The sequence below is a fragment of the Schistocerca nitens genome, chromosome 1 (genome assembly GCF_023898315.1).
Source record: "Schistocerca nitens isolate TAMUIC-IGC-003100 chromosome 1, iqSchNite1.1, whole genome shotgun sequence".
Lineage (NCBI taxonomy): Eukaryota > Metazoa > Arthropoda > Insecta > Orthoptera > Acrididae > Schistocerca > Schistocerca nitens.
In genome coordinates this window covers 65,646,305-65,666,813 of record NC_064614.1, presented here as the reverse complement: position 1 = coordinate 65,666,813, position 20,509 = coordinate 65,646,305, and positions in this window count along the sequence as shown.

Sequence of the window (20,509 nt, the reverse complement as noted above, 5' to 3'; positions counted from 1 at the left end):
TCACTGTTTCCGTTTTCGAATAAATCGGCACATCACCGAAGATTACACGTCCTGGAAACATACGTCGTCATGTAACACGCCTGGGGGGAAAGGGCTAGATATGCAGTATCTAAAGTTTATCACTCGAGACTGTCTGCTATGATGGGTCCTGTAATGACTATTGTCTAGCAGGAAGAGCAGACACTCACGCCAACGACACCAAGTTGATATGGTAGAATTCACTGTGTTCTGTTAAACAATCGCACAGGGCGTGGCTGCACTGTTCACAATTAATATTATTCCACGATGGATGTGATCAGTATCAGTATTCCAAGTACGTGTCCGTTGTGACGTATAAGGATGCTGTCTAAATGATGGCATCCAATGCAGAAACACCGTGCATAAAACACAAAATAGTCACCGTTCAACAGATGTTTCATCAGTCGACGACTGGCATAGTTCTTCCAACAGTACTAAACAATTCAACAGCTTATAACACGAGCGTACGCGTGACCGAATCGCGACGCGAATGCTCCACAAAATTTCGGATACGATATACGAACGAGAAAGTACCTGCACTCGTGATATTCAGCCAGTCAGTACGATGTGTGGTTCTTTCACTTACATCTACATCTACATCTACATCTAAACCTACATCGATACTCTGCAAACCACATTTAAGTGCCTGGCGGAGGGGTCATCGAACCATCACCACAATTCTCTATTATTCCAATCTCGTATAGCACGTGGAAAGAACGAACACGTATATCTCTCCGTACGAGCTTTGATTTCCCTTATTTTATGGTAGTGATCGGCCCTCCCTATCCCTATGTAGGTGGATGTCAACAGAATATATTCGCATTCGGAGGAGAAAGTTGGTGATTGGAATTTCGTGAGAAGATTCCGTCGGAACGAAAAAGTCTTTCTTTTAATGATGCCGATCCCAAATCCTGTATCATTTCAGTGACACTCTCTCCCATATTTCATGATAGTACAAACGTGCTGCCCTTCTTTGAACTTTTTCGATTTCTACCGTCAGTCCTATCTGGTAAGGATCCACACCGCGCAGCAGTTTTCTGAAAGAGGATGGACAAGCGTAGTGTAGGCAGTGTCCTTAGTAGATCTCTTACATTTTCTAAGTGTCCTGCCAATAAAACGCAGTCTTCCCCACAACATCTTCTATGTGCCCCTCCAACTTAAGTTGTTCGTTATTGTAATTCTCAGGTATTTAGCTGAATTTATGGCCTTTATATTTGACTGATTTATCGTGTAACTGAAGTTTAACGAATTCATTTTAGTACATCACAAATCCAGTCACATAAGTGAGATTATATTCCATAAGCACGTAATTTCACTTTGTAGTGAAATTACGCTTGTGCAGTACAGTGTCAAAAGCTTTCCCGAAATCCATAAATACAGAATCGGTCTGAAGTCCCTTGTCAGTAGCACTCAGCACTTCATGCGAATAAAGAGCTAGTTGTGTTTCACAAGAACGATGTTTTCTAAAACCATGTTGACTCTGTGACAATAGACCGTTTTCTTCGAGGTATTTCATAATGTTGGAATGCAATATATGTTCTAAAATCCTGCTGCATATCGACGTTAACGATATGGACCAGTAATTAATAGGATTACTTCTACTACCTTTCCTGAATAATGGTATGACCTGTGCAAGTTTCCAGTCTTTTGGTATGGATCTTTCGTCTAGCGAATGGTTGTATATGATTGTTAAGTATGAAGCTAATGCATCAGCACACTCTGAAAGGAACCTAATTGGTATACAGTCTCGACCAGAAGAGTTGCTTTTATTAAGTGATTTAAGTTGCTTCGCCACTGCGAGGCTGTTTACTTCTTCGTTATATTGGCGTCCGTTTCGATTCGAATTCTGGATTATTTATTTCGTGGTCTTTTGTGAAGACATTCTGGAAGGCTGTGTTTAGTAACTCTGTTTTGGCGGCACTGTATTCGATAGTGTTTCCATTGCTATCTCGCAGAGAAGGCATTGATTGTTTCTTACCGCTAACATACTTCACATACAACCAGAATCTCTTTGGATTTTCTGCCAGGTTTCGAGGCAAAGTTTCGTTGTGGAAACTGTTATGAGCATATCACATTGAGGTCTTCGCTAAATTTCGAGCTTCTATAAAAAATGGCCAATCTTGGGGATTTTGCGTCTGTTTAAATTTGGCATGTTTGCTTCGTTGTTTCTGCAACAGTCTTTTCAAAAAATGGTTCAAATGGCTCTGAGCACTATGGGACTCAACATCTTAGGCCATAAGTCCCCTAGAACTTAGAACTACTTAAACCTAACTAACCTAAGGACATCACACACACCCATGCCCGAGGCAGGATTCGAACCTGCGACCGTAGCAGTCCCGCGGTTCCGGACTGCAGCGCCAGAACCGCTAGACCACCGCGGCCGGCAACAGTCTTTTGACCCGGTTTGTGTACCAAGGAGGATCAGATCAATCTTTTTAATTTATTTGGTATAAATCAACTGCTGCCGATACTATTACTTTGAATTCAAGCCACATCTGGTCTACACTTACATTATTAATTTGGAAAGAGACATTTCTATTAGTGCTTGGAGCTCTGGTACTTTCCCAACACAGCTACGACAATTTACAACTGTTATACCGATGGTTCCTGTATAAACTTTCTTCCTGTGTTCGGCCTGCACTCATTGTGACTGAAGCCATTCCTGTGTTTTCCCGAGACCCTCTATCCTAACAAACTGCCTAATCCACGCCTCCTGCGTATAGTGGTTACCTGACCTATTCAGCGGAACCTGAAACCCAACCACCCTTTGGCGAGGAATCTGCAGCCTACATGGTCGCAGAACCGTCTGAGCCTCTGATTCAGATCCTCCATTTGGCTCTGCACCAGAGGTCCTCAATCGATCCTGTCGAAAATGCTGCTCTGCTTTCATCTTTCAAGCAAGACTGGCACTTTTGTTAGCCGCTCGAAACCAGAGAGAATCTCTTCTGATCCAAAGTACACACATCATCGGTACCGACGTGAGCAACTATCTGCAGTTGGCTGCACCGTGTACTCTTCATGACATCCGGGAGGACTCGTCCCACATCTGGAATGACTCCACCCGGTATGCACACAGAGTGCACACTGATTTTCTTTCCTTTTTTGGCAGCCGTGTCCCTAAAGGGTCCCATAACGCGCCTAACGTTGGAGCTCCCAACTACCAATAATCCCACCCTCTGTGATTACCCGTGTCTTGCCGGCTGACTGGTTTCCTCTGAAGCAGGAAAGGCGACAGTATCTGGCTCGGTGTCAGGCACAGACAGCACCGGGAACCTGTTTGTCAGACAAACCAGGGAGGCCTTACGTGTGGCCGCCTGAGAAGTCTTTCGCCGCCTGCTTCACTCCAGGGTGACCTCCCGCTCGAACACAGGTGAGGGGTCAACCTCAGTGCGAGCAGTAACTGGGATGGCCACCGGTGAGGACCGAATGGATGACTCGGACGTGCTGGATGTCCGTTGCAACCCCACGGCCGGCCCACAACAGTGGTGCCCGCCCACTGCACCTTCGGGCTGTGTAACCCAGGTCATCACAGCCCGGACCTGAGCGAAGTGTCACCAACTTGTCTCGCATGCACACACAAAAATCGCAATCTCTGTCCATACTAAAGACCGTGGAAAAGTAAACAACACAAATAAACGGACTATCGACTTGCGCTGCGCGGCTCTACTGTAAACCCTGACGAAAACGCAGGAACTGTGCCTAATATATTAGATTGATACGCAGAGATTCAAAAAGCTAACTAGCGAAGCACTCAGGTGAAACTAAATAATTCGCCCCTCATTAAGTACTTGTAATATATGACAAAATCGGTTTTCTTTCTGATCCAAATGAAAACGCGAGAACTATGGCTATTATATATTAAATTAACACGCAGAAACTCAAGAAACTAGACTATTAAAGCGCACAGATTATATTATAAAATTCGCTCCTGGTTAGGAACTCGTAAACGAGACAATATCGGTTACTTCCCTGTTGGTGCGTCTGTCTCCGCCGGCGAGACAGACTTAGAACTTGCTATTAGGATCATACAAGTCCATATCATTTTTCCGTAATCGTCGCGACGCGGTTGATTGTTGTTCTGCCGACATGACACACGAAACCGAGAAAAATCACCTTTTGGATAAACATTGATATTGCATCTTGAACACTGAAATTAAACGCAAAACTTGTGCGGCAAACATTTTCAATTACTTTACTATGACTTGTAAGATACGCGCTGCAGCCACGGCATCCACACAACACTCCACCCACGCTCCACAAAAGCTATGCTACGACTCCCCATGATCGCTCTGCCCTCGGCAGATACAATTCTATGCTTACAACGCATACTTCGTACTTAGTACCGTGCTTTTATGAAAGTAAATTTGGGATATACACATCTCATATGCTTAAATATCTTATCGAAATACATACTTCTGCAGAGTTTTAGGAATAGGGGTGCTGCAGAGGATGCATGTTTTGCTACAAATATGTACTCTGAATATGGATAGCTGGCTTTCTACATGGGGAAGGACTTGTAGGTAGCGTTCACAATGCAATGAGAATTGATTCATCATTCTACAAAAGATGATTGTTGGAAATAACGACTATGAATTAACTCATTGACGCGTTCGTTGTTTAATAAAACACCTCCAAAAACTAAATATCATTTGTAGTCCGTAATTTTAAAAATGGAAGTGCTCAAAGAAAACGTTGGTTCGTTCTAAAGTTTAGTTTGTTGCTATTACTGGGAGAGGAGACTGGAGAGTACTTGATAATACCTCATTGCACTCGGGGGGGTAATGATCTCTAAATGGTTGGGAAGCAATGGTCTAAGTGGACTGCCGGCCGAAGTCGCCGCGCGGTTCTGGCGTTGCAGTCTGGAACCGCGAGACCGCTACGGTCGCAGGTTCGAATCCTGCCTCGGGCATGGATGTGTGTGCTGTCCTTAGGTTAGTTAGATTTAACTAGTTCTAAGTTCTAGGGGACTAATGACCTCAGCAGTTGAGTCCCATAGTGCTCAGAGCCATTTGAACCATCTAAGTGGACTGTGGTCTGATAACAGAACGTGGAGACATCAGGTAGATGGAGGTAGTCCCTGATAACAACTAAAAAAATGGCTCTGAGCACTATAGGACTTAACATCTGAGGTCATCAGTCTCCTAGAACTTAGAACTACTTGAACCTAACTAACCTAAGGACATCACACACATCCATGCCCGAGGCAGGATTCGAACCTGCGACCGTAGTGGTCGCGCGGTTCCAGACTGAAGCGCCTAGAACCGCTCAGCTACACCGGCCGGCGCCTGATAACAGCGATGCGGAATTGGCTAGGTGTTGGAAAAGACAGTTAATTACATTTGTTCCGATGCAAACATGTGGCGTTTTGCGTGTGCCGGTTTCCCTTTTTTCTCCACCCTATTTATGGAGCAAATACTATAATCCAGTTAGAGACGGTTAGTGGCTGTCAGCAGTCCTCGTTTCGTAATCAGACGGTCGCATCTGAGAACCGTTTGAAAGCAGCTAAACTACAAGCGGGGTATGACAATGGGTATGGGAGATATGGTAGTTTTAACTGTGGGTCAAAGCGAGGTTGCCGACTCTTACTGAGACTGATATATATTTATAGCACCGCGAAAATTAATCTGAATCCGCTAAGAAACGTTTTCATTGATCTGCGGAGAAATGAGTCGCATAATTCCGCTGGTGCGCCGCAGATCGCCAAGATTACGTAGAATCTGACCGTTGCCTTAAGGATCGCTTCACGTGACGCCACGTTAAGCCGACGACATACGGACCGTAAATCTGAACGTCAGTGGTGAGGTGGGCCGAATGTCTGACATCATGGGGTGTAAAACGCAGGTTGGGGCGTCTTTCCGAACATGTAGATCAATATCATGACAGATATTTCGTAGTTGTGTTTGAACGTATGCCAGTGAGATGGAAGAACGCCACCTATGTCACATGCACGCCATCTATTTTAAGTACAGTCTGGAGACGCCATATTGCCTCTGAGCTGAAGTCCAGATTTGGTGAGTTCTATATTACCACCCACGTTCTATGGATGTGAGCCGTTTCAAAGCACCAGTCAGTTCATCTGTCGATAAACTGTAGTTTAGTGGTATGATTTGATGGGACGTGAAATGACGGGAAACGTCAAGTTGGTGGTTAATAATTTCCGAGTTTTAACTTGATTGTTATGAAAATACACACATGCTCATAAAATGAGGATAATGCTGATACATAGTGAAACAACACTCTGGTGGGCGGTTTTCGGGATCAAATCACCTCGGGGTATGACTATGCGGTGCATTTGACCCGCGATCGTCGCAAGGTGGTGATAGCAGCAGTCCACGTACGCAGAGGTGTGTTGGTGCATGTCCTAGTACGGTGCAGCGAGTAAGTGTGCAGACTTGCTAATGATGACTGTGTGCTGAAAATGGCTGAAAGAACACATATTGATGACTTTGTGAGGGGTAGAATACTACGACGACTGGAAGTTGGCCAAACACAGCAGTTCGTATCACGGGCCTTCCGTGTGCCACAAAGTGTGATCTCAAGATTATGGCAACAATTCCAGCAGACAGGAAACGTGTCCGGGCGATGCAGTACGGAAAGTCCACAGTGTACAAGACCACAAGAAGACCGATATCTTACCCGCAGACGGCCACGGAGTACTGCAGGTAGCCCTGCTCGGGACCTTACCGCAGCCACTGGAACAGTTGTCTCCAGACACACAGTCTACAGACGACTGAACAGACATGGTTTATACGCCCAGAGGCCTTCAAGGTGCATTCCACTGAGCCCTGGTCACAGGAGAGCCAGTAAAGCCTGGTGTCAAGATCACAGTACATGGCCATTGGAACAGTGGTTCCAGGTTATGTTCACGGACGAGTCCAGGTATATTCTCTGAACAGTGATTCTCGACGGGTTTTCATCTGGCGTGAACTAAGAACCACATATCAACCCCTTAATGTCCTTCAAAGGGACCTGCATGGAGGTGGTGGGTTGATGGTGTGGGGTGAGATTATGATAGGTGCACGTACACCCCTGCATGTCTTTGACACAGGAACTTTAAAGGGTCAGGTGTATCGGGAAGCCATTTTGCACCAGTATGTCCGCCTTTCCAGGGGTGCAGCAGGTCCCACCTTCCTCCTGGTGGATGATAACGCACGTCCCCACCGAGCTGCCATCGTGGGGGAGTACCTTGAAACAGAAGATATCACGCGAATCGAGTGACCTGCCTGTTCTCTAGAGCTAAACTCCATCCAGCAAGTCTGGGATCCTCTCCGTCGACGTATCGCTGCACGTCGTCAGATCCCTAGGACACTTCAGGAGCTCCGACAGGAACTGGTGTAAGAATGGGAGGCTATACCCCAGCAGCTGCTCGACCACATGATCCAGAGTATGCCAACTCCTTGTGCGGTCTGTGTACGTGTGCATGGTGATCATTTCCCATGTTGATGTCGGGGTACATGCGCAGGAAACAGTGGCGTTCTGTAGTACATGTGTTTCGTAGCGGTTTTCTCAGCTTATCACCAATACCGTGGACTTACAGATCTGTGTCGGGTGTGTTCCCTATGTGCCTATGCTATTAGCGCCTTTTTGTGTAGTGCCACGTTGTGTGGCACCACATTCTGCAATTATCCTTGATTTATGAGCATGATTGTGTATCGTTTCAAAGCAAAGACGTATCGAACATCCATCATTTCACATTATTCTTAGTGCTATTTGTTATAGTTAAATACCAGATAATAATGTGTCTGCGATTAAAGCCTTAAGTAGTAACGTAGAAGACAAAGTTGTCTGTTACGGAAGATTAGTGTAATGAATAGATACGCAAAGATACGAAGTGATGTGTTGGAGGTTCGCGTCTCCTTACATCCACCAACTTTTTAGTCACCTTGGCGTTTTCTAATAGGTTCTGAGATTTATTTATTTAATTAATACAAGCATACTGTATAGCATTCGATGTTATGTAAATATGTGCGAGCTCTCTAAGGAGCATGTGTTCGATTGGCTTTAACTGTAAAACCGCTTACTTACTTGATGTAAGATGCGTTGCACTTTACTGTTTAAAATCTTGTATTTGACGTGTTCTAAAGATTCTGCTCCTCAACAGAATGGGCGATCAAATGAGAATGGCAGTAGGGTTTTACAAAAAATTGAGAATAATGGAATAATTTTTTATGTTACGTGTAAGACTACTGCAAATTTTCATCGTGTTGCTTGTACGGCAACTTTGTAAGCTTATGCCCTTACTGACTTATAACGTGTTCATAGATCCTGAAGTTTTTATTTATGCATACTGCAGATACAGGATGTTTCAAAAATGACCGGTATATTTGAAACGGCAATAAAAACTAAACGAGCAGCGATAGAAATACACCCTTTGTTGCAATATGCTTGGGACAACAGTACATTTTCAGGCGGACAAACTTTCGAAATTACAGTAGTTACAATTTTCAACAACAGATGGCGCTGCAAGTGATGTGAAAGATATAGAAGACAACGCAGTCTGTGGGTGCGCCATTCTGTACGTCGTCTTTATGCTGTAAGCGTGTGCTGTTCACAACGTGCAAGTGTGCTGTAGACAACTTGGTTTATTCCTTAGAACAGAGGATTTTTCTGGTGTTGGAATTCCACCGCCTAGAACACAGTGTTGTTGCAACACGACGAAGTTTTCAACGGAGGTTTAATGTAACGAAAGGACCGAAAAGCGATACAATAAAGGATCTGTTTGAACAATTTCAACGGACTGGGAACGTGACGGATGAACGTGCTGCAAAGGTAGGGCGACCGCGTACGGCAACCACAGAGCGCAACGCGCAGCTAGTGCAGCAGGTGATCCAACAGCGGCCTCGGGTTTCCGTTCGCCGTGTTGCAGCTGCGGTCCAAATGACGCCAACGTCCACGTATCGTCTCATGCGCCAGAGTTTACACCTCTATCCATACAAAATTCAAACGCGGCAACCCCTCAGCGCCGCTATCATTGCTGCACGAGAGACATTCGCTAACGATATAGTGCACAGGATTGATGACGGCGATATGCATGTGGGCAGCATTTGGTTTACTGACGAAGCTTATTTTTACCTGGACGGCTTCGTCAATAAACAGAACTGGCGCATATGGGGAACCGAAAAGCCCCATGTTGCAGTCCCATCGTCCCTGCATCCACAAAAAGTGCTGGTCTGGGCCGCCATGTCTTCCAAAGGAATCATTGGCCCATTTTTCAGATCCGAAACGATTACTGCATCACGCTATCTGGACATTCTTCGTGAATTTGTGGCGGTACAAACTGCCTTAGACGACACTGCGAACACCTCGTGGTTTATGTAAGATGGTGCCCGGCCACATCGCACGGCCGACGTCTTTAATTTCCTGAATGAATATTTCGATGATCGTGTGATTGCTTTGGGCTATCCGAAACATACAGGAGGCGGCGTAGTTTGGCCTCCCTATTCGCCAGACATGAACCCCTGTGACTTCTTTCTGTGGGGACACTTGAAAGACCAGGTGTACCGCCAGAATCCAGAAACAATTGAATAGCTGATGCAGTACATCTCATCTGCATGTGAAGCCATTCCGCCAGACACGTTGTGACAGGTTTCGGGTAATTTCATTCAGAGACTACGCCATATCATTGCTACGCATGGTGGATATGTGGAAAATATCGTACTATAAAGTTTCCCAGACCGCAGCGCCATCTGTTGTTGAAAATTGTAACTACTGTAATTTCGAAAGTTTGTTTGCCTGCAAATGTGCTGTTGTCCCAAGTATATTGCAACAAACGGTGTATTTCTATCGCTGCTCGTTTAGTTTTTATTGCCGTTTCAAATATACCGGTCATTTTTGAAACACCCTGTAGAACGACATGGCTACCTAATGGACAAGAGAGGGAACGTGCGCTTTACTAGATATGATGTAGGAATTTTACGCCCTTCTATTTCGCAAACAAACTGTGTGATTTGCAAGCCACATGCAACCGTTAACTGCCACTGGAGCATGCTGTGATCGCGTATACCATGTTCAGACAAGCGTACTGTATGCACAATCCACATCGTTTCTGAGTCTTCAGCAGCATGTTGAACTCAGCACACTCATCGTTGACGTTCGAATGCACTGTCCGTGTGCTAACGGCTTACGCTCAGTGGAGAGGACCAACAGGGGCGTTTCAGTTTGTTGTCAGTGCTCATCGAAAGGCTAAACGAAGTAGTAATAATAATAATAATAGTGTTGCATTACATAGCAATTTCATACCTGAAGCTACAAACGTCTTGCTACGATATGCACATATACATATGACGGTAGTATCGCTTACACAAGGTATAAAAGGGTAATGCATTGGTGATTCAGGTGAAAAGGTTTCCTTCGTGATAATGGCCGCCAGAAGGGAATCAGCAGACTCTGAACGCGAAATGTTAGTTGGAATTCGACACATGGGACATTCAGTCTCAGACGTTGTGCAGTCCTTAGGCACCGACTGCACACGGAAAAGCGCAGCTTTGCGAAACGGCATCAAGAAGCCACTGACCCGCGAGCCGTGGAAAGAGCGGGCACAGCTCCAGGAAGACAGAGATCAGCGTACCCTGTCAGTGCTGACCTAACCAGCAGCCCTTGGTTGGTCGACCAGTTTGATCGCAGATTTCAAGAGCATCAGTACTGAGTAATAGGAAGACGATACTTAGACAGCGTTCTGTGAGTAGTAATAGAGCGCAAAAGACGTGCGTGTAGGAGGCATGGAAGCCCATCAACCCACCTCGTAACGAGAAGTGATGTTCCTTTCCATTTTAGAAATAAACCTTTCTGTTGATCTGCAAGTGTCACATGTAGATCGTTTTGGATTCCTGCTGTCCCATCGCAACTTCTCTCTTTCCTTGTTTGTGTCGGTGCTGACTCCTACAGTAGCCAGTACAGCAGAACTTAATTAAGGAATTCAGTATTCCAATATCCACAGTGTCAAGAGAGTGTCGATTATACCAAATTACAGACATTACTTCTCACCATGGACTATACAAAGGCTGACCAATTTACTTAACGACCGACAGCATTGGCGTGTGCGTAGAGTTTTTATTGCTAACAGACAAGCAACACTGCCAAAATAACTGCAGAAATCAATATGGGGCGTAATGCAAGTTAGTGCAGCAACATTTTCGGTTAATGGGCTATGGCAGCAGATGACCTACGCGAGTGCCTTTGCTAATAGAACGACATCGCCTGCAGTGCCTCTCCTGAGCTCGTGACCACATAGGTTGGACGCTAGACGACTGGAAAACCGTGATCTGGTCAGACGACTCCCGATTTCAGTTAGTGTGGCCCAGACCACATGGAACCATGGACCTATACTGACAAAAAGGCACTGTGCGACCTGGTGATGCCTCCGTAATTGTATGGGCTGTGTTTACGTAGATCAATGACAGGAAATGACTATGTTCGGCTACTTCGAAACCATTTGCAGCCATTCATGGACTTCACGTTCACAAACAACAATAGGTTTTTTATATGGATGACAATTCATCATGTCAACGGATCTTAGTTTTTCGTAATACGTAGATTTGTAGAACATTACGGACAATTCGAGTGGATAATTTGGCTTCCCTTGCCGGCCGCGGTGGTCTAGCGGTTCTGGCGCTGCAGTCCGGAACCGCGGGACTGCTACGGTCGCAGGTTCGAATCCTGCCTCGGGCATGGGTGTGTGTGATGTTCTTAGGTTAGTTAGGTTTAAGTAGTTCCAAGTTCAAGGGGACTTATGACCTAAGATGTTGAGTCCCATAGTGCTCAGAGCCATTTGAACCATTTGGCTTCCCTTATCGCCCGATATGAATCTCGTCGATCATTTATGGGTCTTTACGGAGAGGTCAGTTCGTGCACAAAATCCTGCACTAGCAACACTTTCGCAGTTATGGCCGGCTATAGACGCAGCGCGGCTCAATATTTGTGCACACGACTTCCGTCGACTTGTTGAGTCAATGTTACGTCGGGTTTCTGAGCAAAAGAAGGTTCTTCATTAGGATACTTCATTAGGAGGTATTTCATGACATTCGTCACCTAAGTGTAGTGTGGAACAAAATAAGTAAATTCAACACGTCTCTATTTTCTTATTAGACCCTACATCCGCAGTCGCAGTTATACAACTAATATAGCCTGTACGCTGTCTTTCGCCCTTGTAATAAAAGTCGTACTTAGGATTTTGTGCTGTCCTGATTTCCCCATAACTTTGAAAAGTGACGTCATCATCTTATCGATGCCGCCATGCATGACGTCGATGACATTGTGCTAATGACATATCAGCGACATCAGGATTCTTATCAGTGGAGAGCCCCTCCCCTGCCCTATCAGCCAGTCATAATGCAAGATTTAAAGTCGAAGATAGAAGAAATACCCCAATCGTGTGCTTTTTACCCTACTTACTCTCATCTCACCATCCAGTCAGAGCGTAGTACTACAAAATAGCCCAATTGTATTAACGGGAAACTAGAAACCGTGCACTCCTCTGCACCTACAGTCAGTCACAAAAAATGGTTCAAATGGCTCTGAGCACTATGGGACTCAACTGCTGTGGTCATAAGTCCCCTAGAACTTAGAACAACTTAAACCTAACTAACCTAAGGACAGCACACAACACCCAGCCATCACGAGGCAGAGAAAATCCCTGACCCCGCCGGGAATCGAACCCGGGAACCCGGGCGTGGGAAGCGAGAACGCTACCGCACGACCACAAAATGCGGGCAAAGTCAGTCACAGTATAGTATTAAACATCCAAGATGATGGAAACAAACGAGTTGTCCCATTTATCCCAATCTCCCTGTTCTCCCTATTTCCAACCAATGAGCATGTAGAATTAGAAAATGGGGACAGATATACAGTAAAACTTAGATGCCCTTGAGTTGAGAGACTGATTATTTCCTTGAAAGTCAAATATTTACTTTTTTTCTGCCGCAAAAAGTGGTGTAAAGTTACTCGTGTACGTACAGGCCAAGTGCATGCTTTATATTCCCTCCTCCCTCTCCTCCGTTTCCAACCAGTCAGAGAATTGTATTAGAAAATAGATCAGAAAATTCTAAAAATCTCCATCTCCCACTATCTCCAACCAATGAAAATGATGTCAGGTGGTAGCAGTAGCAATAGCAATGGACGGTGTACAAAACACATCGGGGAACGCTGAAAACAGTGCAGTCGTTGTCATAACGTGAAGACGGGGCGATTTCTCTGACAACTAAAAGGTCCTGATCATAGGCCCTCGGGCTAAGTTTGAAAACTGTCGGTGTCTCACCGTGCTTAAAGCATAACGCGCGTGGCAAAATGGAGCTATCCGAAAAAACGTCAAATGTGGTGCACCATCAGGAGTCACAGTTGACAGGGATAATTGACAGCTTCAGAGATAGTTACGGGCAAATATTGAGTAACTGGCCACCAAGGTGAACCAAGGGCCTTTCAACAGTGCCGAGCCGGCCGCGGTGGCCGAGCGGTTCTGTGTGTTTAAGTCCAGAACCGCACGACTGCTACGGTCGCAGGTTCGAATCCTGCCTCGGGCATGGATGTGTGTGATGTCCTTAGGTTAGTTAGGTTTAGGTAGTTCTAAGTTCTAGGTGACTGATGACCTCAGATGGTAAGTCCCACAGTGCTGAGAGCCATTTGAACCATTCAACAGTGTCGCCTCAAAGACCGATCAGCGAAGATCGTTGTTTATGTGCCTCCGCCTGGTTTATAGACCAATGGTGACTGCTGTCCATCAGCGACGAAGGTTGGAATTTTCATGAAGATGCCGCAACTGGAAGTCAACTGAGAAGCGACAGGCGGCCTTTTAAGATGATCCACTTTTTAGGAGCCATCAGGCAGATGGTCTTTGGTGTGTATGTCGCGAACCGTCTGAAAGCAAACACCATGCAACAATTGTCGGAAGAGTCCAGACCGGAGCAGGGAGCATTACGGCCTGGGGAATGTTTACGTAGCATTCCCTGAACAATCTCGTCATTCTGTAAAGCATAACGGTTCAGCTCAAGTATACATCTAACCTTCGGGACCATGTTCACCCGTACATGCAGTTTGCTTTTCCTCAGCACGATGGCATCTATCAGCAGGACATGCAACGGGTCACACAGCTCGCAGTGGACGAGTGTGGCTGGAAGAACATCAGGAAGAATTTGCCGTATTCCCAAAAAAAAAAAAAAAAAAAAAAAAACGAATGTCTGTGAAATCTTGTGGCACTTACCTGCTAAGGTCATCAGTCCCTAAGCTTGCACACGACTTAACCTAAATTATCCTGAGGACAAACACACACACCCATACCCGTGGGAGGACTCGAACCTCCGCCGGGACCAGCCGCACAGTCCACGACTGTAGCGCTCGATTAATCCCGCGCGGCGCCGTATTTCCCTGGCTGACTTAAACTCACTCGAAATTCTATGTGACCACCTCGATAGGGTTGTCAGCACTGGCCAAGGTACTGAAGTTTGCATGCCTCCGCATCCCTGTTGGTACCTTGTAGAACGTCATTGACTCTCTTCCTACACGTCTCACGGCTGTCTGCGCTCCAAGAGCTTGCATTCCAGGTTTCTTAACCGGTGGTCACATTAATCTGACTGGATAACGTATTATGTCTGATGAAAATAATAAAATAAACGACTGGGAGACTTTGCATCAGTTGAGAAACGTCGGCAAAAAGTTCATTCGGATACGTATTTATTGATTAAAATTAACAGCACCCACTGGATTATAGGCTTCTGTAGAAGAAATGACAACATTAGCCAAATAATTAAGCCAATTTTACGTGAACGGTGAATAGCGCGAGATGGAAGAGCGAGCACGGCTAACAATCTGCAAGAGGTAACGCCGCAGCCTCGTCTGTCACAAGGCCTCATCCAGAAGAGGGAAGGCTCGCATTACTTTTGCGTATAACACAAGGGTGCTATTGCTTTCATTATCGTGGCGTGGTCGTTAAAAATATTTTTACTAGTACTTCTTTTTTTCAACAAAAAGGTGGGTTCTTGATAAACGAGGTCGGTCTGCTTAATCTGTTTTCCTCTCCAGCTCACCCACATCTGCAAAGAGAGGGAGGAAGATTACGTTTCTGTGAATATCTATAGCAGTGGTCCTCTTTCCTTGGAAAAAGTGTATTGATAACTAGGCACGAAAAATGTTATTGACTGATGCCTACTGACCACATTTTTTTTCCCACTGATTCAGCAGGTACGTATTGTAAAACCTGGAAAAAAACTCTCGAAGACACTTTCAGTGGATACTGAAGCGCTAGAGACCCAACATGGCAGTCACTGACTTCGCAAAAGCTGTAGTAAAAATGTAAGTAGAAAACGCACTGCTTCTAATAGGGATCCACACATATGCATTTTACTTATCAGTTACTTGCTGTAATACATGCAAGCAGGGATTCCATGTTAAAGAACTTGAAGAGTCTGGGGAACGTTAGAGACAGAGGAGCGCCATCTTATATGGAGCGAAAAACGCGTCACCATCAAATTTGGAGCAACAGCGCTGGTTCCTCTAAAGTACTGGGTGCTACATCGGCTGTTTACATTCTTGACCGTCTGTTCCGCCGAACTTGACTTCCCCAAGAGCGGTAACATGTGCGTAATAGATCGTGGAAGAGAGAAAAACACAGACACAGTCAGTTTTCAAATTACTGCTTGCTAATTGTTCGTGTATAAAAAAATATTCGTTTCTATTCACAAATTGTCACGCAGGGGAAGATGTTAAAATTACATCTCTAAAAGAAGACTGTTGTGACTCCTTATTTTGTTCGCAAGAGCGTGGTTATCTCTCAAATATAAAGTCACTCGTGATCTTAAAGTTTTTACAGAAGTCAATGAGGGAATAATACAATTGATTCAGAGAGAGTGCTTTACGGATTCCGAACACTTCGTTGTTTTGAAGTGTGTGATAGTTGTGACTGTATTTAGTACTCGGAACTATTTCTGTCTCAATTTCAGAAGCTGGCCGACTGATAAATTAAAAGTCTATAATTTATATCGTTTAAAGTGTGCCAGGAAAATAATATTCAGCACCGTTTCGATTTCATTAATGTAGGCAGCAGTGAAATCTCGGTTATCTAATGGCGGTGTTTCAAATATCTACTAAAAATACTAGAAACTACAGTTTGCAATACACGATGCTGTAAAATGTGTGGAAGATGATGCACAATGTGCACTAATTTCATATATTTCCACAATATAAATTGTGAAACTCCCTGTGAAAATGTTTTTCATTTTCTTGTTTTTCCTTTTAATCCTCAGTAATATATTAAAATAAGAAAGTAATTTTGAAACATTTTGAAACAGGTGTGTGTCTGTGTGTGTGTGTGTGTGTGAGAGAGAGAGAGAGAGAGAGAGAAGGAGAGAGAGAGAGAGAGAGAGTGTGTGTACAAGGATATAGATTAGCTGGCTGTTTTTCAAGGAGTTTTTACTGAGTACATAAAAACAGTATTCCATTTGAGTCCGTAGATGTATCAAAGCACTGTACTGAACAGGTATTTGAACGTTGTGCAGGGGCAGTTGAATTCAGTAAAACTGAACATTTAGTTATAGTTATTTATAGGTCCCATAACTCTGACTTCAGAGCATTTCTGTTCAAGCTAGATAGGGCTCTTCGTTCACTTTATACGAAGTATCCAAAATTAGTTGTATGTGGTAACTTCAATATTAATTTTGTACGCGACTGCCCCCCCCCAAAAAAAAGAAAGAATGTTCGAATGCCCTCTATGTTCATATGACCTGCCCAGATTTGTGTATTCCAACCAGAGTGCAGGAGAACATTAAAAAAATGGCTCTGAGCACTCTGGGACTCAACTGCTGTGGTTATCAGTCCCCTAGAACTTAGAACTACTTAAACCTAACTAACCTAAGGACATCACACACATCCATGCCCGAGGCAGGATTCGAAGCTGCGACCGTAGCAGTCCCACGGTTCCGGACTGCGCGCCTAGAACCGCGAGACCACCGCGGCCGGCTCGAATTTTTTAACTTGGCTGGAGAAAAGGGGAGGGGAAGGATAAGGGGACAATAGATTCCTACCGATAAGGATGATGACATCACTTATGACATCACCAGTGGTGTCGTCAGTGAAAAGTCATCGACGATGTCAATGACAAGGATGATGACGTCACTTTAAAAGTGTTGGGAGAACAAGTACAGCTCAAAAATGTGCCAGTTATTACAGTGTGTTAGACTACTATTATTAACCACAGTTTATTGTGTGTGCGGTGTTAGGAGGCGGCGAAGTCGTTCAAATTGTTCAAATGGCCCTGAGCACTATGGGATTTAACATCTGAGATCATCAGTGCCCTGCAACTTAGAACTACTTAAACCTAACTAACCTAAGGACATCACACACATCCATGCCCGAGGCAGGATTCGAACCTGCAACCGTAGCGGTCGTGCGGTTCCAGACTGAAGTGCCTAGAACTGCTCGGCCACAGCGGCCGGCGCGGCGAAGCGGGTGAATTGTTGAATCTAAGGCGAGGGGGGAGATATAACGTTTGTGCGTGCAAGTTATTACTTTGTTTGACCTACTTCATTATGTTACTGTGATGGATGTTCATGAATGAGTTTGTTGCCTACTTTATGTGATACTGATTTTGTGGTGGTTAGAGGGGTTTTATTAGATTAACTAACGATTCAGTGTTAACTTTCGTTCGGTTATTTATTATGTTTTTCTTTTCTATGCTTACTTTTTCAGTTCATAACTTTTCTTGTAATAATTCTCTGTAAAGAATAACTGTCTAAGATACATGATTTCATACGCGTTAAAAACAAACACTTGAGTATTTAGTGTTGTTGCTAGGGGGGGACGAGGGAAACAACAGGGCTTCAACAGACAGCGATGCATGGGACACGTGGGAGCACTTGTCGTGACGGCCAGCCCTTTGGGAGTGAGGGAGGGGCTAACCACGCACACTGCATCTCGTCTCGCCATCTCGTCGTCTCGCCGCCTGCTATCTGTCAGTACGCATCGGCACATTATGGTGGCTATCAGACGCAGCACTGGCTCGAAAACATGCACACGCGCACACGGCAGCTGCTCTTAACTCACGCACGCGTAATCCATGACTACTGGACACACGATCTCCATTACCGCGACACAAAGGCTTCTGTAACTGCGACTGACATCATCTCTGAAAGCGCGACGAAGTGGTTCCTGCCGTCGGCACAAGAGCAGTTTTCTTGAAACGCAGCCGATCGTGTCACGCAAGTCAGAGGTTTTCTTTGCATGACTGGGAGGGGAGAGAGGAGGGTGAGGTCAGAGTCTTGTCGAAATGTCATGACGCTCTCTGGAGTACTCTTCGAAGACGTTGCTAAGGTATTTCCGTGAGGCATGTACTCGCGATCTCCAAGCGATGATGCCGATGGTTCCTGTTGGAAGATACTGGCAGTAAATGGTTTGTGGTGCTGAAACACATGTACGCTTGAGTGAAGCAGAGCTCTCCTGCTCATATTTCGTCACCTCTACCTAGAGTCTCCCGTCAGTAGTAGATATAGGGGTTGGACAAAACTATGGAAAACACCAAAAACACAACATGTTACCCAATATGGTGAAGGAAAGCGGTTGGCATTCGAAATAGCTTCCAGTCATCTCGGAATGGATAAATACAGGTCCTGCACAGTTTTGAAGGACACCGTATACCCATTTTCCTGCAGAATACTGGTAAGTTCAGCTAACGATGATGGTGGTAACAGCGACAATGTTGAACCATGATTTATTTTCAAAGAATATTCTCAAGAATTCATTTTATTTACAAGCGATTCATCAAGAACATTAACACATTTAATCGCACTGTGTAAGCATGGAAGCAGTTGCCAGGGAGTAACTGATGAAATCATAACCAAATTCCTTTTAACAAATGGGAATTTTATTCACTTTAATAGTGCCTAAAAGAATTTTTTTAAAAGAAACACATTTAAAATTACAATCAGAAAGCACCCTCTAAATATCAAAGTTACAACTTATCCAGAGGCAGAAAGAAACAAGTTTTCACTGTATGAGCTTTCGGGCAGACAACCTTGCCGCTCCCTTTTGACACGGTCGTAGTTACGACAGCACACAACAGCCTCTGAAAGACTACAGTGGTGCAAATCAGCAACACACCAGATAACGTTAAACTAAGAGTTTTAACGATTTACGCAAGCACACAAATTATGCACCCCCTGAAGGAGGGAATGAAATGGTACAAAACAATAACAATTAAAACATTAACCTGGCCACCGAAGGTGCAACTTGATTTTAACTTCTAAGAAAAGTCTTACGGTGAAAGGGTGGCAACTTTATATACTAAAATGATCATTTGAATAAAAGCCCATGAAATGCAATCCTATATAAAATTCTACAAGGTTGGCCAAACGATAGTTAAGATGCTCTACAGGACACACAGATACTGCCTCTCAAGATCGTAGGCAATAATATCAAAGTTTCCAAAGATCAAAAGCATATTTCAGGTATTAGGCCGTTACACACCAAGCAATAAATTCGTTAAAACACCATATCCGACAAACATGACAGAGGCAGCTACCAACGTACGGTAAATTGATAGGGAGATTACCGAACAACCCGAACCGCAGGTTGCTCTAACCCGTCCCTACTCCACAAGGAAAAAACTGACTCCCCGCGAGTGGGCAAACGTAGAAGGATGGTGGGAGAACCCGAAAGCAAAACGAGCAAAACGGCTGGTGACCTCACCAAGACAACAAGTAGAATTTAACCAGAGTAAATCAAACAACATATCACAAATCACTTAACTTCTAATAAACTGCGATATCTCGAGAAGACCTGCTGCGGAACTCACAAATCGTTCTCCCGAACCATCCGCTGCCAGCCCCTTCAACGGACGCAGGAAGGCGCACCGATTTCCCGTCTCACGGCGTCGCAGCTCGCACCGGCCAGACAGATGTCATAGGTTGAATCCTGCTGATCTCGTGTCGACCGCGAAGTCACTAGCCCTCGCTATACGCCGCGGCCCACTGGACTCACGTGGCGACCTCACATGCGCCGACGCTCAAGACGGACCAGTCGTCTTGAATCTCAGTGCGCGACCGACCAACCGATCGATCGAAACGCCAGTGACCATTGCCTAAGCAAACTCGAGCAGACTGGCGGCCCAACGCGCAGACTCAGATGCAGGAACTAAGCACTGACCGGGCGACCACTCACTGAGTTATCTTACTGGCGCAATGGAAAAACTCTCATTTTGCCGGCTTTAAAGGTTGATCCGAACGACGGACATAGTAGCACTCCGAACGACAGACAGACACTAATTGCCTATCAAATGCGGACGAGAGACGGACTGGCAAGCTGGGGACGAGAGACTGACCTAGACTGAACGACTGGCGAGCTCATAGCGCCCCGTAAGTGCACGTGAACAGGCAACCTTTCCCCTTTCCCACCAGAGAGAGACATCAAAGCTGCGATTGCCATAGCGGCGCCACCGCCAGAAACGGAGGGCGACTGCTTCACACTACGCGCTGCGGCGCGCTCTTCAAAACAGCAATTTTTACCACGGCTCAAA